This window comes from Myzus persicae, unplaced genomic scaffold, assembly GCF_001856785.1.
Source record: "Myzus persicae strain clone G006 unplaced genomic scaffold, MPER_G0061.0, whole genome shotgun sequence".
Lineage (NCBI taxonomy): Eukaryota > Metazoa > Arthropoda > Insecta > Hemiptera > Aphididae > Myzus > Myzus persicae.
The window spans coordinates 411,996-430,980 of NW_019104333.1; the positions used below are offsets into that span (position 1 = coordinate 411,996).

Consider the following 18,985-nt stretch of genomic DNA (forward strand, 5'->3'; position numbering starts at 1 on the left):
CGAGCGCATATCTACACAGTAGCGCCCATCACGCTGGATGAATGAGTATAAAATATATTCGCATAACTTTTTTTTTTAGCTACTGTAACTAAATAATAAATTGAATGTAAATATGGCAATTCAGCTTGCTAGCGCATGATCAGTGCAGAGCGTAATCACAATAACGCGTTTATTTTTCTAAATCACAATATTTAATTTTCGAACTATGTCGGAGTTGTAAAAAGAATCTTTTAATAAAAATATTATAATAATTGTGAAAAAATATTCACTTAATTAATTTAAAGCCTTGAACCCACAATACTAAGCGCAACAACATGACCGCATTATAAGCACCTAACTTCTTGCGTAAAACACATACACGTTATTATGCAGTATGTAGTTATTTAGGTACTTGTGAAGTACTTTCACCTGATAGATTTTCCATTGCGTGATTTTTTTGTTTTTCTCGATAAACTTACAGTATATAGTAGTATAATATAATATCATTACGACGGTCTATATTAAGAGGGAAGGGGAGAGAGAGAGAGAGAGATAGAGAGAAAGAAAATATTTACGGACGTTTCTAATAATTCTTTCGGCTTGCAGAAAAAGCCTTCGAAATCCAATAAACTCGGGCGGAAATTATTTAATATATAACCGAGTTTTTTTTCCGCCCCACATTTCCCACCAACACACACACAAACAGCGCACCCAGTGCCCGCGTATAGAAATAATGGAAAACCCCAAATCCCATTCTTCACCCTCTCTTGCAACTTGCATCCACCGCCGACCATGATCTTCTTATTGTGAAAACATTCGTCGATTTCGCCGGGCCCTTCGTCCCTCTTCTCTTAACAACCACCAGTCGACTTTGCCGCTCCCACTGTCACAGATACTCGCATAGATCATATTATTATTATTATATCATTAAAACGCAAGTCACATCTGCGGGTCAGCCGTGGTGGCGTACTGCAGTTGAGTGTCCTTATACCTATAATAGGTCGCTGGAGAAATTCTTTCTACACTACTATTATTTGGTATTGACTCGACAACGAGGTTCCAAGCTTGTGTTGCTCCTCTGTTCGACGCATTGAATTTATTTATTTTTGAGGTTTCAGTTGTTCGTCTTAATTGCAGCCATTTATAAATATAAATTGTAATACTTAATAAGCCCATACGAACGCACTCGGTTTTTACACAATAACAATAAACCTTAAAAAGTCCGACTTGAGTATTAGAACAGTAACAATAATACAACATAAGTGGACAATAAAACACGGAAGTGGCTTTGCGAGAAACGTATTAGTATGTATGTTTATATGTAGCGCATTAAAGCGACCACTTAAAGCTTGCAGCCCGGGACAATAATATAATATTAGATATTAAAACGGACCGTAAAACGGTTTTAAGGATTAGTTTTCGCGTCGATTCGAATTGCGCCATATTGTATTCTCTGCACTGCGCGCGCACTCACACACAAGCGTTGTGATGTAAATATACATATGAATATAGGTACTACAGGTAACCCACCGGATGATATAATCTTTACCGGATCGTCCTGTGGCCTCATCCGCCGGAATATTATTATTACTCTACCATAAGGTGAACGATGCGCAACGAATTATGTAGTAACTCAATTCTTACAATTTTTCAGTACACTATATGGAAACAAATAAAAGTTTGAATTACGATATAGGTACCTAGGTATTCTTATTCTTGTATTATTTTTTCATCGTTGTTTATAAATTTGGACGACTTCTTATCGAAGTGAAATTCAAACAAGGACTCGGTGAAGGAACTTTCTCAACTTTTCATTTGTATCAATGTACGATCTCATTCGTCGCGTTTTGGGTATGTCGAATAATGTCATAATACCAGAATACTGTTTCCGGACCGTGCACGTCCGGTCGTCCACGTGCTACGATCAGACGCTCGTAAATAATATTACTATTATAATTGCACACGTTTCGCGGCAAGTGTCCTGGTCGGTCAGCCGCGGGCCAGGAGCAGTTCAGCAGTGGCGTAATCCATGACGCGCCGGACGTTGCGCTACACTTCCAAAAAGTTGCATAACAGCGGGCTCGGGATCGCCGGAAGATATACGATAATACCGTGCATGTGTGTGCGTAAAATGGTATGATAATGTTACCGTGGTCGTTGTTACGCACACGTGTGGAATTCGCTTGGCCGACGGACACGTTCGTATTCACGGGCAAGGTTACTGGGTCCGTTACGCCCCGGGCATCACGGTCTCCGAGTCCAAAGCGTTTTGTGCGTGTGTATACAAAACGACGCCGGTGTACGCGATGGCGGCGGATAGAGTGTATAATAATAATATAATGATAATATTATATATATTATGTTTGTAACCAGCAAACCAGTTTCGCAGCATCGGCCACAAACACTCGGGTCAATAAACCGGTTCTCTGCGGTAACATCAATCCTTCTCTCCCACTCTCTACGGATAAGAATTCACTTTTTTCTCCTCTTCGCGCAGGTACGTATATACGTGTATATGTTTACAGTCGGTAAGACGCGTGAGAACACTGAGAGATGGCGGGAAAAAAAAAACTCTCTAGACCGTCCGAGTCATCCGAACCTCGCCGGGAGATTAAGCCGACCGACCATAATAATATTGTACATAATATTATTATTGTATAGGTATATTTTTTTTTGTGTGCTCACCTATGCTATATGGCTGTGTTGTCGTGGAAAGTGCCCGTGGTGAGCGCCTATCGGGAGGGTAGGAGAGGAGGGTTAGTCGAAAGGAAACGAAAAAAAAACCAACAAGGATTCATCGCGGTGAAATCCCGCGGGTGGCTGGCTGGCTGTTGTTATTATTATAATATCATCGTTATCGACACTGTCACGGACGAAACGTTTGTCGTGGGCGTCATTGTTACGCGGTCGCAGCTTAGCGTAGGTACACGAGGCCTACAGCCGACGAAATCCGACGCACTCGCTTTGAAACGACGACCGCGACGACGACCACGACGTGTGTAATGGTATACAATATTATTATTATATACTCAGTGAACCGTCTGAAACCACCACTGTCAGATCAGCAGCCGAAGGTCCGTGTGTTGCGATGTGATAACATAAGTTGTCTTGTAGAGTAGTGCAAGTGTGATCGGAATGGTGGGTTATCCGCATTACTAGAAAGATTGATGTCGTTTTGAAGGTATCCGTAAAATCGGAAAACAAAGAATTACAGTGAAAACCCTCATCGCCCCCGACACACCGATAGGGCTAACGTAGTATTTTGTCAATGAAAAATGTTCAATTAAATCTAGGCTATAATGATTTTATGTAACAAAATCACAATGTATGTAATTGCATAGTACCTACATTATATCATTTAAGCATAAGAAAGAAAAAATAAGTATATTTCGAATTGGACCCCCCAACAAAACATCCCGACTGCGGCACTAGAGTTATAACTCTTATCGGTTATATTATATAATTATGGTCTATGGATACTATGGACTTGGTCCTTTTCGAGGAGCCTCTGAACAATCTTCGTTTTGTATACCCATGCGACCTATATGCGACAGTTGATAATCAGCGTATAATATATTGTTATACACGCATATTGCACAGGGATGCTGCATAATTATTAATATAGCCCCTACGTGGCATTCGATCACGTGTATCATAATATTATGTATCTGTGATATGTATATATATATAATACGATTGCGTTCTCCATATTATACACATTATACGTATACCCATATAATGTAATACGCTTGGTGTGAGTATAATAATGTTATAATACGCATCGCGCGGCGTTGTGATAATAATTAATATCGCGCGGCGTGTGTGTAGACCCGAGAGAGCGGACTTCGGCCGAATAACTCACTCGACGCCGCCGCAGCGTGGCTTAAGTGTTATTAGTTATTACAACATCGTACGATAGGCACCTACCGACGCTACAATGTATTTGTAACGGTCTCGTGCAACTGCGGACTCGGCGAATGAGGACGACGAGGGACAACTGCGTTGTGTAAAGTCACAGTATAAAGACCAAAAACTAAAATAACCAAATCCGTGCTCGAACAGCCGTAAAAAACCAATTGGGTATACTATTCAACTATTCGAAAGCCAAAAAATCAAGTAGGTAGGTTGGCAAAAGCTTAAAAATAGTGTGTACTATGCTTGGATATTTTCTAAATTATAATTAAAACATGCACACAGGTCCTTAAACGATTATAACGATTCGTCTGCGGTCGCTGTGCTCATCGGCGCAGCACCTATATTATAATATGCGTGTACCTATACGCACCCACGCGCGCTTTCGTCGACAGTAATTTGTTTATTAATTACGACCGTGACCGAAATCGACGACGGTTGCACAGACGCACACAGTTATCTACGTCTGTTCGCGGTTATACAATTCACAGACCGCCGCCGCGCCACCGGTTCGTACTATTCATTCTGCCGGCGATTCGCATAATAATTGTTCAGTTGTTTGCCCGTTGTATTTAACAGCGTAATAGTAATAGTCTCTGAGTGATGAAAAACAATACGCTCTATAATAGTCATACATCGTCTAGGCGAAGACCTGCTTGACGATGATGGGGTGGGGCGGGGAATCGTGAAAAAGAAGAGAGATGGGGAAAAAACACTATAACAATGCTCGATAGAAAAAATCCTGCGAGACATCGCGCGCAGCCAGCCAAGCTTAGAATATTTTTGTGATATTATAATATATAGTACATGGGTATAGACTATAGGCAAGTAAAAAAAAATCATATCACGATAAGTCGACAACTTGGCATCACTGCATGCGAGCAAATAAATATTCAGGACAAGGAATTGCTTCTTAGGTAGTGAAATGAATTGAAATTATTTTTAATGACTTTTTAAATTGTTTAAAACAGTATTACTTAAATGACTCGGAAAAAGTAGTAGTGATCAACGTACGAAGTTAAAGCTCTTAGTTATTGTTACTATATTGTAACTAGCTATGTTTGTGAACGGACTAAGCTGTACGAAACGGACGAGGCTGCTGGGTGCAGACTGATTGAAGTATCGAAATTGGGTCCTACAACTCTTACTTATATCATTGACATTTTGTACTTGTTCGAAATCATATCGTTATTGTTTATTTGAAAAGGTCCATAAAGGTACAAAATATGTTATTGTTAACGCACATATGGTCATATTAGGTACAATATAATATATATATGACTATCTTAGGTGTTATATATAGTATATACATTGAGTATAGTTAAGTACATGCTACAGTTATTTTGTTAGGTTTAAGAGTGACATGTTTAATTTTATATCATTATGATATTTAGTTATGAAGTTTTGTGGCGTAATAATGTGAATATCATTAAAAATTGTATTGCGAAGTTTATTTCAAAGTTGAATACACAAAAAGCGAGGTTCCAACAATTTCCAACAATACCGTGAAGTTGGCATTACAATTGCTTAAAAACTTGGAACCTGACAACAACTGTCCTCGAAAGTTAGCATTATAATATTTTCAACGAGGGATAACCAAAAAAGTGAATTCCAAAAATGTCAAACAAGCGTCGACCGACAATCTGCAAAAAAACAATGTGCACAGTGATGGTTTTTATTTTCACGGCTTCGCATATACCTATTTCTATTGTGAGAACCGTCGAGGAATCAGTGGCCGGAGAAGAACGTCCGCCGCCGTAAGTATAATATTATAATATATACATCTAATAACTTATTAAAATAATACTTGTGTGCCTCACGCTCGAGTGTTAGTTGCTGGCTCGGTAATAAAACGTCGTTTTCAGTCCGTCTCGTTAACGAGTTTGTACAGGGCTAATAATTATAACATAATGCATAATGCACATTACACACAACACAGACGATGAGCCGTATAATAATAATATTATAATGCACGTCATATAGTGATGCGTGTCAAAACGCTCCAAAAACACGTACCAACGTATGTAGTTGAGTATCGGTTGAACTTGTATATATATATATATATATATAAATGTGTGTGTGCATTACATATCATTATATATTATATTATACTCGCAGGTACCTACGCCGAGAAAAGGCTGGCGATATTCGCCTCATTAGTGGTTTATTCCTCTTAAACACTCTTTGGTATTTTTATTTATTTATTATTTTTACTTTTTGCTTTTGTTTTGTGTTTGCGTGTTTATAGTCATCTCCGTTATACTGGCGTATTCATCATTTAAATACATAAATAAATAATAAACCACGCGCGCGCAATTACGAGATAAAAAATAATTCCCGTTTTCCCTGTATCTGCAGTTTTCCATATTATACCGCAGTCGCGTATTATTTACATAATATAGAGTATACAAATAATTCAAATAATTTTCCGAGCAATCATATTTTATAAACCCAAGAAATACTTTGGAAATCCACTTGACCTGTATATTATTATACTCGAATAGACATGCCATTCATCCCGTTTTACCGACAACTGCTGCACCACCGTGGTCTATAGTGTGTATAATAAATAATAATATATATAAATAATAATACTGTATAATACTATTATGGTGTACAAAGCCAACAAATGATACATATAACATACCGTTTGCTCTGCGTATACTGATTAAATTGTTACGGTTTGATAATTATTTAGCTTGGAGCACCACAGTGGGTATTACGTATCAATGTATTTTTTTTAAATTGTTTCGTATAAATTAGCACACTACATTCACGTACAGCTGCATAAAACACTTTTATTTATTTAAATCGCGCCACTTTGGTGCTTTGAATCTCTTTGTGGTGAAATGTAGACTAATAAATTGTAATTTTATATGTATATGCATATTCATTATTTTACACCCGTACCACACATCGTGGATATACGAGTGTCGTACATACATGTTATCATATTAGATGAGCTTTGGGACAATTGATATTTAATATTTTATACAACATTAATCAACTATGTAACTGCATAATGCATAATGTGTATAACTTCGCCGTGCGTGTATGATACAATACATATTAGATCTCGAATTATTCGACTTATATCGTTTTGGTCTTGTTAGATTACATACTTGGTATATATAGCTACCTAAGAATTCAAAAATATATGAATACCAAAAACATGATTGGTGTCATGTATACTGTTCGATGAAAAGCCAGGAAATGCGTATGACACATGGGAAAATGAACATTTGCGAGTCTGAACTAGGCAGCACACATATATTATACGCTATACAGTCTTCGAAAAGCCCTCGAGTAACGAAAGTTATAATATCGATAGTCGTATAGTGAAGTGAGACCTTTGTCTGAAAAGCGGATATCCGGTAACGGCAAGTCGATAGCGCGGAAATCAAGTTGATCGAAACAGGTGAACTGCGTTTATTTCTTTGATTGAATTTTATAGAAAAAAATCCTTTGAACTTTTTACAATGCTTGAGAAACAGCAAAAGCACACAGACGCGAACACCTGAGGATATGTAATATATATCCAATTGAAACCATTGAAATTTTAAAAGCCATAGGTATATACTTAGAATTTCACATTTTCACTGGCAAGCTTAAATCATTTAAATGGGCGTAAATATACTTTACTGTTCCAATAAACAATTATTGTCCGACATATACTACAAGAATATAATAATAAAAGTAATTCATTGTGGAAAATTGTGTTATTAAAGTCACGCTTTAACGGTATACCTACAAAAATAATAGGATACAAAAGTTAGTTGATTTTTTAATGTTTACAATACCGGCCATTTAACCAAATGTCATATTCCTTTAAAGTTATGGGTCTAGAACTTAAGTTATTTGCATTACAATTTACAATGTTATACGCTATAAGAATTTATTCGAAAACAATGCGATAATTGAAAATCGAGTTTTTGAAATAAATGTTTAATTGCATCTTTGACTGGTTTTTGGTAAGTTATTATAATTTTAAATTATTGTTTTAATTTCATCATTAAAATAATTGAGCTAATACTCACTCTACAATATATACAGACCGACTTGTTCTTTTGATTTGATATAATTTAACTTGACGGAGAAGCAGTCATTTAATGTTTGAACAAAATCTGATAGCCGTCTTAAATTTACCCTTCATAAATTATGTCTGGTATAAGTGTTTCTTATAAAACACGACCGAATAAATAAAGCGCTTAACAAGCCTTTTAAAATCTTTGCTGCTGTTGTCTGGGTGCATTTATTTGAAAACCGTTGCACGACAATGTTTTTCCCTTGAATGGCGTATACTTGTTGTCATAAGTATCGTTTGAAGTCGACAGACCACTTATTTATGAGGAGAGAAGAAGTTATAATTGTGTTGTTGACATATAAACGTGAAAAGCGTGTCCTGAAGATTATTTTACACGAGAGTGTTATGATAACCAATTTCAATATTATTTGGTATGTATCGATTTTATTATTCTTTTTCGTCGTAAAACAACAGTCCAATAAATGTTATTACATAATGTAATTATATTATTATTTATTACATTGATACACCGGTAGTAAAACGAATCGTAATTAAACAGAAGACGTTTCTAAAAATGTCAAACTTCAAACAGGCAACGAAATAATATAATTACTTAATTGTCGTTTATGGGAATAAACGGCTCATAAATATTTATGTTTTCGTTAACTGTGGACGCTGTTTATTCTATTTAGTGTTGAAGGCACGACACGTTAAATAGGTATGTTTAATACAATAATTTATAAACGTCAAGTACTATTATAATATATGCTATACGCCTATACATAGATAATGCTGAATCTATTGTAGTAGCATAGAAATGACTGACGAGTACAAAAAGTTATATATGTTGGTACAAGTCTTTGAAGTTAATGTATAATAGTAATTTTACTATTAATTATACGTTTAAAATGTGTATAATATATAATGATATCACGTTTATAATGTTTCGGATGATAAATAAACACTTTAAGTTAAAATAAGTTGGGAGTGGTAAATACTAAGAAAATATCAATGGTGAAACAATGTTACACGTATGAAGTCCACTTAGATATGCAGGGTTTAAGTGTGATTATAATGATATTATATGCAAGGAGTTTTAGTATGAAAATTATTTTCTAACTTAGGTCAACAAATTTCAGGATCCTATATCTCAGTAGTAACTAAAGTCATACCAGAAAAGATTATATACAACTATATAAGTAACAGGGTACGTGCTGCGGTTCGTCGGGAATTAAGGGTACCTCTGAACTGCCACACCTAATGATTTTTTTTTCACTCAAGCGTAGAGTTCAATTTTCAAGTTAACACTTAATAGTTAATACCGCTGTGCTATCGTGAAAGGTAAACCAAAACACTCTGTAATCCAAACACGATAAACCAAAATATCCACACGACCACATATCCATTAAATTTAATAGGTATACATTTTTATAATAAAATAATATTATCACAATAGATACTTTGTATTAGAAAAGTCCATACAGAAATTTCAACTAGACACAGAGACTCAATTCGATGGAAAAACTGAGGGTGCTGAAACCCTCTATTTTTCCAATAAGTCTTATTATGATTATGGATTACATAATGAGTAATTTCACCCCTATTCACCCCATTCACTCTTATCACATATTTATTAAAATGGCTTTATAGTTTATACCGTACGTCTATGGATATTCATTTTTAAAATAAAATAAAAATTAATTAGGATATAAATTGCATACATAATTATGGCGGTGCTGATTTCAAAACTATCGGTGTTAATCACATCTCCTCCGAAATTGCGATCATAGTTATTGATGGGTAATGACACTGTATGTTTTAATAAAATAAATACAATATAATATGCACCCACTTTATACGAATATATTAAATTATTATAAATGTTAACAGAAAATAATATAAAATACCTTCCGTTAATGAAGGCATATAGGCATATAGGTATATAAACAAAATGTAATAGTACATTTTTTATCAACTCGTCTCTCAATAATATGTGTGACGGCAATTAGTTATAGTTTGGATTATAGCTGTATAAAGTACTTATATGCTTAAACCGATAGTTTAGTTTTATAAGGATCTCGTGACATTTCCGTACTTTGCAACCTTCTCAAATGCCGTTTCCCCCGTCGGATCAGAGAGAGAAATCGAGAAAGTATCGACCGATCGGATATTCATTTTCGTTTCCCAAACTCTTCGTAATGACAGTGAAACCATACTGGGCACACGTAACAATATCATATTACCCATGGCCTATGGTAATATATGGTATATTGTAGAGTGTATCGATGTATTCGACCGTGGCATCTTTAGACAAACTTCTAAGATGTCGAGGAAGGGCAAACTCAATTTCATAAGTACAATGTACGTATAATATATTATATATGTGACGGAAAAAGTCGAAATCGGGCAAACCATGTAACTATTTTTATATTAATATAAATTTAATATTATGGTTAATAAATTTTGTTAGGAGATGTTTCGGCTGTAATAACAATTATAATTGAAATATAATGCCTTATAAGTCTTTTAGTATTAAAAATTCTTTTTATTTACATTATCACAAATTCATAATTTGGAAAGTGAAAAAATACATTGTATACAGGCGAACACGACTATAATGCCTGTTATTCCGACCCCTTCCCATCTCTGGGGATCAGAAGACGCCACTGATCATCGTGTGAGCATTATCGACGAATTGGGCGGCGGTTACGGTGTGTAACGCGTTGTCGTCGTTCTCACGCGTTCGAAAACGCCACACCAACCGTCGACGCCGTCACCGCCGCCTCTCCACACACGGTGAGTAAACAAATATTACCACGGGCGTCAATCATGTTTATTCACGTGTATGTTTCTCTAGTATCAAATTGGAAAAACGGTCTCCGCGGTTTTCATCGAAAGAAAACAACAGCCATGAGTGTGTGTGCGTGTGTGTGTGTGTGTGGTGTGTGTTTGATGTGTGTGTACACATAATACCATATCGCATTCGATGATAATAATAAATAAATGGGGCGTTGAGTGATCTATACAGTTTATATTTTTATATTATATCGTGTGTGTGCGTTGAATAGAGGTACGGGATAGATCCATTATTGTGTTACGCGGAGCTTGAATCGTGTGTGTGTGTGTGTGTGTGTGTGTGTGTGTGTGTGTTATTATTATTATCGTTGTTATTGTTGTTCGTCGGCGGGTGTCTGACCACCGCGTAGCGATGTACACAGTGTATAATGGATATTGATTTTGGTCACTGGATATCCGGCGAGACTGTGAGAGTCACATCAGTACGAAAGATATCAATGTGAAAAAATAAAATAAAACATACAGCTTTTTGAACGATACAAAATAATGTTTTGACAAAAAAAAACTAACTAAAAAACATGTTTTTAAATCAATAATTAATATTACAATATTCTTGCATATTGTGGAATTCATTGAAAACAGTAATTTTGAAATTTGAACGATAATAATATTATTATGTGTTTATTGCTGCCGAGTCTTATTCGTAGGGTTTATCTTCACCGAACCAGTGCACAATCCTTTATACATTTATTATATCATGAGTTTGTTTGCTTTTTTTTATACTTTTATTTTAATTCATTCAAAAGTCGAATAAATCTAAATCTATCGAACGGATTGAACAACGAGAAAAAACAACGTAAGCGTTGCGTGTTTCAATATTTCAATAAAATAACGTACCTAGAAAAATAAATAACAAAGCAATAAAAAAGTTCTGAGAACACAGTGTGAGCATTTTTACACGTTCTATAAAACATCCAACTTTTCCCAAAACTTTTACTCGAAAACCGATTTCTCGTAAAACTATATGTATGTACTTTATGTACGTATATATGTATATATGTTTGTATGTACTACGTATGTATGTATAGATGGACGTATAATGTATATATATCTTTAATAGGTACCTAATCTAATGTTACAACGCGTTTTTTCTTGCTCGCTGTAATAGTAAACGTTTATTATTTCAGATAATAATGTGCGGTTTACAATTTTATTATTACTTCCGTTCGATTGTTGGGAAAACTTTCCGAAAAAATCCTAATGATTTGTAAGTACAGCAGGACGAAAATGTTTGTTTCACTATAAAATTGGAAAGATCGCTCTAATGCCTGTATTTTATGTAAAATATAATATAATATGTACATGTAGTACAAATGATATTAAACGTATTAAGGTATCTAGCCAATATTATACAATCATTATTAGAGATTGAATGTTTATGACCTAAAAAAGTACCAAAAATAACCAAAAAAAAATTTTTTATAAATGACATTGGTTTTGTATGATGCAATCTATAAATATAATATTTGATAAGCGTATGTCTGTACAACTAATCACAACAAATTTATATGCGTGATATTGATGAAACATTATTACACGTGACGTTTAAACGATCAATTTAGAAAACAAATACAATTATAATATAACAGACTAGATTACGAAATCATATTAGTGTAATAATAATATTCATAATTATTGATCCATATAAATGTCACGGGCCATACTGTTTGAATATCGTTAGTTAGTATCGTAATTATTTGAGGTTAAATGCATGGTAAATTTGTGCTTATAATTATTTTTATCGATCATCTTTCGAATAGCTATAATACTGCTAATGTGTTTCAATATTATATTGCGCGTTGAAACATCAAGCGTCGGTAGATTTTACTCGAGAAATTAACGTAATTTCTCTGAGATGTACATATATACATTATACATGTATGTGTGTGTATGTGTGTGTGTGTGTGAATATACGTAGTATACTAGTATAGCGCATGTATATAAAGTATAAACATAATATATATACATATAGGAAAATGTGTTTCCAATTTAAATAATTCAATATCTCCCCCGGGCCGCGCTCGCTCCTGCAGGATCTCTGGTTAAATTTATTCATTGAACGGTTTGTTTAACATAAACAAAACATTAATATGCCTCAACCGGCCGTTGGTCTGCTGCGTGTATTACGATATACACACTTGGTGTATGTATATATATATAATATACATATATTTATGTACATTGTATTTTGGCACTAATTAAAAACAAATGTAAACGTGTCCGTCGCTGAGCGCATTTAGCCCTGCAAACATCGTATCAGCCGAAGAAGAACCACCCTGCGGTATAATACAGTCCACAGGGGTCGATCGTATGCAATGTGTTATTATAGACTTATTATATTACGATATATTAATTAATGATACATATAATATTATGATACATAGGTGATAGGTACGACCGGTATTGTCGACAAACACACGAGGGGAGTGAGAGATCGAGGAGCGTGCGTGTTTTGTGTCTAATTCTGAAATTGGCCGGTATTTCGCGGCGATTTGCCGGTCGTACTTTGCTTATAGGGTAGAGGAAGGTGAAGTCGACGGTCTGGGAAAATATTATTATTGTTGTACAACGAAATGCACACACACACACACACACACACACACATATATTACATGTGCGTGCGTGCGCTCGCGTCGCGTCTGAGAGATGATTGATCACGCGCTAGCTCGAAAGTCCATCACGTAAAGGCCATTCGAACGGTCCCCCGGGTGTCGTTTCGCGCTGCAGCGCAGAGCGCTTCCTTCGGCTCCTTTGCGCCCCGGGGGGGGGGGTGGATGTCGCCTGATGTGTATACGCTCGCAGACGAAACCCGTGTCGTCGTCGTCGTCGGTCGATGTTGAATAAAAAAAAAAAAAAACCCCCGAGAACGATAGCCGGGAGACGACGGTGGCGTGCGAGAACGAGAAAAGGACGAAACGAAAAATAAATAAAAATAAAAAGGGGTTAGTGGAAAGGAGAAGAAAGTAGGAGATCATTTACCATTGCACGATACGGGTCGGCGGTGGAGAGCCTTTCGTGAGAAACATACACAAAACACATACATATATATATATATATATATATATATATACACAATATACATACACACTTCTCGCTCGATACACTGTTCTCGTTTTCCATTGACTGGAAAGCATGTATAGGTACAATGAATCCTCTTTTTGTTTTTCATTATTTTTTTTCGTCTTTTTTTCCTTTTACATCCATTATGCTATGCATACGTACGTATAGAGGTATAGTCTCTACGTTCAACATATCACCACGCTGACTTTAAAAGAGTTTCCTTTTTTGCAGAGGATTTAAAAAATCATTGCTTTTTATACATTTAACACGGGTGCATCATTATAGTGTATCTCCTGTTTGGAAACTGAAAACGCCTACGCCGAAGCATTTCATGCATTCGAATAGAGTATAAAGCCTCTTATTTTTGATTGGGGTACAAAAATAATAATATTTTATTACCAAATATTGTGCTCTGTAAATACCAGTAATTAAAATGTTTTTCAATCTTAAATGCGTATAGTAGAATATGAAATAATAATATATTAATATTTCAAGTCGGATATAATAGGCGATACTTACTTTAACTTACTATAATAAATTACATATTAAATTTATTATTATTAGCGAACGGTATGATAATACTATATAAACCATGTTTATGTATGATAAATACAATACACGTCATACGAGTATAATATGTGTGTTTTAAGACGAAATTCATAAATCAAAAATAAAACAATGTACATTTTACTATAAATTATAATCACTATATATAATAGGGAAGTGTAAGGATTCGAATACAATATATAATGTAAAACGATTTTGTTTGATAAATTATTATTACATTTTAGTCACAAAAACATTAAAAGATCCAAGTGTAAAACGTATTGTAAAGGGAAAACATGTAAAAGACTTTGTGCAACTATTGATTTAATAAAAATACATCAAAAGAAAATATAAACGACTTTTTTGACTTATTTAGTTATATATATACTTATATTGCATACGTAATTGTTACACGTATTGTATTTATTGTGAAAAGCGAACAACGCACGAAAATGTTCGTGAGACAAGACCATATTTGCTGGAACCATGAAACAACATAGTGACTCAACTCAAAATACATGACTTTCGGTAATCAAAGTTTCTTATATTATAAAAGTAAATCTTACATATAAAATTTCTTTTAAATGCATAAACCGCTTGTAACACGACGTCCGTTGGGGTATTATACAACAATAATTAATATAATATACATTGTATCTACTATAATTAAAGGCGAATAATTTTTTTGAAAAAAGGCAATTATAGAAACATTATGGTGATTGGTAAATGATTGATATTTTTAATTTGTGAGTTGTGACGCACATCGCAAGCAGTGTTTGACTTGGGGTTGAGGACGCGTAGAGACTAAGTACCGTTATTATTTTTCAGATATTTTATTGTAGGTGCGCCGACTTAAGTCTTCAAGTGGAATGAGGAGGATGATATGATGTTTTAGTCGACACGCTGACTGGTCGTCTTTTTAGACATTTTAAACAATGTCAACATTTATTTTTCTGTTTATTGTTGTATGGTGTTATATGAATGAAGCAATTTCGTATTGAAATTGTAATTTTTATTTTAATCATTTCAAAGTTGGTTTACCCGACTTGTAAATTCGGTCGAAGGATTGTAATTTTTTGTATACAATGAAATGTTTATTGGTTTTTGAACTTGTGACAACAGTTCTTAATGGTTTCGGGAAGGGGATGTAATGGATGTATATGGTTATACGCGGTATATTATTGTGTTGAGAAATGCAAATAATTGGAAGTACACATACTTTTTTTCAGATCGAGCAACACAAAAGAATTATAAATACTTATACCGCGTGCACTTTATCTGAGTCACTGCGCATTTCTTTCATTAAACAGCTATCAGAAAGAATGAAACATTACACATCAATACCGTTCAAAGAACTTAAAACGTAATTTTCGAGTTATGTGGATATTATTTCAGCAGCGCAGTGCATATCTAATATGATAATGGAGAATATTAGCTGTAGGTACCTATAATATTCAACACGTTTTATTTAAGATTTATTATACTGTTCTGAGGATTAATGCAATCTGGCACAAAAAATTGAGGTTAATATCATTTTTGTAAAATAGTATGCAGTCGATAAATAAAAAAAGTGTATAATATCATACAGGAAACTCTAACGCACCGTCAGTAGTTGATAATAATCTCTATGGATGTGTCCACGTAATTCGTTTGTGGAACTACATGCACGTGTGTTTACGTCTATATATATATATTATACACGTAGGGATGGAAGAAAGTCCGGTGTCAAACCGAGTAAGTCTCTCGTGCTGATTTCGGTCACGTCCAATTTTTTTTCTTCGTCAACCCGGAATATACACACACTTTCAATTTTATCCCAAGCGTACACACATATACGCACAAACCCCGGGTAGAGTAAACTTACACGTCAGGAAGTGAGGAGGTGGTGCGGGATATATGTGGCAACAACGAGTGGAAACTAAGAAAAAGATGAAGGCGAAGAAGAAGACGAGAAAAAAGAACCCGTGGAAAATAGATTAAACCGAGAGATGGGCCGATAATTGAACGAGTCCTTCTCTTCCGGGCGTGAGAAGAGAAGCTTTATGTTTCTCCCCTTTCTCCGCCACAGCCACAACGTCGTTTTATTATTGTTTACACACACACACACGCACACACACACACACACACACATACACTACACAACACATATATAGAATCACTGCTCCCACACATTGAAACAATAGTCCACTTTCTAATTCCCCCTACCCCAGCACACTAAAACGAATATACCACTACAGACCACATGTATAGGTATTTCTCATTTGATTTTGTTTTATTCTGTAATTTTATTACGATAATTAATTCGTTTACAATTGTTATTTCCACACTCGCACACATAATATAATATTACTATTATCGCCCCCAGTTTGACACGTCAAAGCGAGAAAATAGTAATTGTTTCTAATATTACGGTCCCATTTCTGAAGATAAGCTTCATATACATGTATGCTAAATTTATTTCCCCAAATCTCGATATTTTCTTTACTTCTCTTTACTTCTACACCTACACACCGATTGAAATATTATGATCAGTGCAATAAAGTATTTATTTCTAACTGTAGAGACGGAATACCTACGCCATTGAGTAAGTCACTATAAGTAAATTATTACACTCTAAATTCCTGTGTAGGTATTGCAAACGACACCTTGACGTAAATTAATTAAAACAGATTTCTGAGACAAATCTATATAATAATGTATTTGTTAGTAGTTAAAGTTTATTTCCGAATAATATAAACATTTGAAATTCCTTCACAAGACTTAAATATTATTATTTTTATAATATTCGTTTAGCTATTGATACTCACTGCTACACTATACGGTTGTCATTTCTTTAATAAAACACGCACACATGGATATAATATATATTATGTCTGCATGTATTTTATACTTATCCATAAAATGCTCGTAAACGGTCTATGGGCCTCTGCTGAAGTGTTTGCATTATAACCATAGGACCTATGTGTATATATACATACATAATATATATATACCCGATAAACCATAAACTTGGTGCAAACCCGAGACGATAAAACATTTTCCTAGACGTATGCGCACCTAACCAGAGAGGGGGTGAAGAGCATTTAATCAAGTCTCGAATACGTTTTTATACGTCTTTTATGCCGTTTCGTCGTATTGAGTTTCTTCGAAAAGATTTCAATTCCAATGGGTAATATATTATTTGTAGGTGTGTTGGTATTTTTCCGACCAAAAAACTTATATAATATATAAATGATATATCATAAAACACTTACCTGTTCTACTGATGTAACGATCCACAGCCAAGTCAATACGTCTGTAACATAAAAACAAAATATGAAAATTCGTCATAAATAATGTTTAAATACGACATAAACCACCAGAACAGAAGTCGTATTCAGATTTGACTGTATTTCATTAAGAAATACACACAAAATATTTATTATGTAGTATGTATAGTGTATACATTTAAATACCAGAACAAAAACTATAACGCAAAATATGCCAACATATATACTTATTATACATATTATTGTTAATACTTATTTCTTATAGTTATAGTTGTTATAGTAGGTCTTACAGTTTATTCATATTATTAGTTGTTACTTATTTATATATACGTCTTTAACTCGATCGATGGTATATAATCTAAAAAATAATGTCAATTGGGTTAAAAAATCGAAATATTCTAAGAATGCAAGGAAATTTAAATTACAGTGCTCTGTATATTCATCGGTACATACAAGACCTTTTGTTGTCAATTTTATGATCGAACGGATTTTAAATAAAATTAAAGTAGTTTTTTTTTATTACATAAAAGGTTTCCAGTCTAATGGACATTTTTCTTAGATAAAAGAAGAAATCTACAAAAGGAACGTGAAGTAAAAAACGATTACTACAGGTGGCTGACAGATTTTTCTATTTACACAAAATGAAAAACTAGAACATGATGTAGTTTGTCTGGCAGCTTATTAGATATATATATGTATATATATTATATATACATGATTATTTGTGCAGCTATTTGAATGTTGGATTACCCTTAACGTATTTTCAAAAGCATTTCCGATCAGAAGAAATTTGTATTTTAAAGTTAATTTTTTTCAAAAATAAAATTCTATGGGGAATATGTTAGACTTGTAAGATCACAAAAGCGATTCATAGGAGCGAAAGAGATCACATTTCAAATGAAATAATTCTTTAATATTATTATGTAGATTCAAAAGTTTGGCTATAACATATAAAGCTACGCCCCATAATATTGTGGTCAACTGATTCGTAATCTACTCACGCACACATAACCTACCAATATTTATTTAGAGGATATACTCATGCTGTATTCTCAGTTCGATCTTTATTGGTACATTTCGATTTTATAAAGTACATTAATAGACTATAAATAAACTTTAGAAAAATGTTAGCAAATCAATTAATGTGACTGATAATAATTAAGATCATTCCTCGAGTAAATGTATACATGTATTACATAAACAATATATAGGTACACCTATAGGTATGATATTTAAAACGTATGTATACGACGTTGGCAAAAACGGCTGGTAAAAGTGGGACGGGGATGACGTCGACTATTTATTATACCGCGGATAGTATATATATATACTCATACTA

General features: G+C 34.3%; 1 protein-coding gene across 12 annotated transcripts in view; it reads right to left on the minus strand.

Moving 5' to 3' along the window:
* The window catches only part of LOC111041259 (protein turtle), a 109,702-nt gene that overhangs the window by 55,788 nt on the left and 34,929 nt on the right, over nucleotides 1-18,985 (minus strand). For all 12 annotated transcript variants that reach the window (XM_022325487.1, XM_022325489.1, XM_022325486.1 and 9 more), the window contains one exon: nucleotides 17,632-17,672. The gene's annotated coding sequence lies outside the window, so the exon portion shown is untranslated. The remainder of the gene's footprint in view (nucleotides 1-17,631; nucleotides 17,673-18,985) is intronic.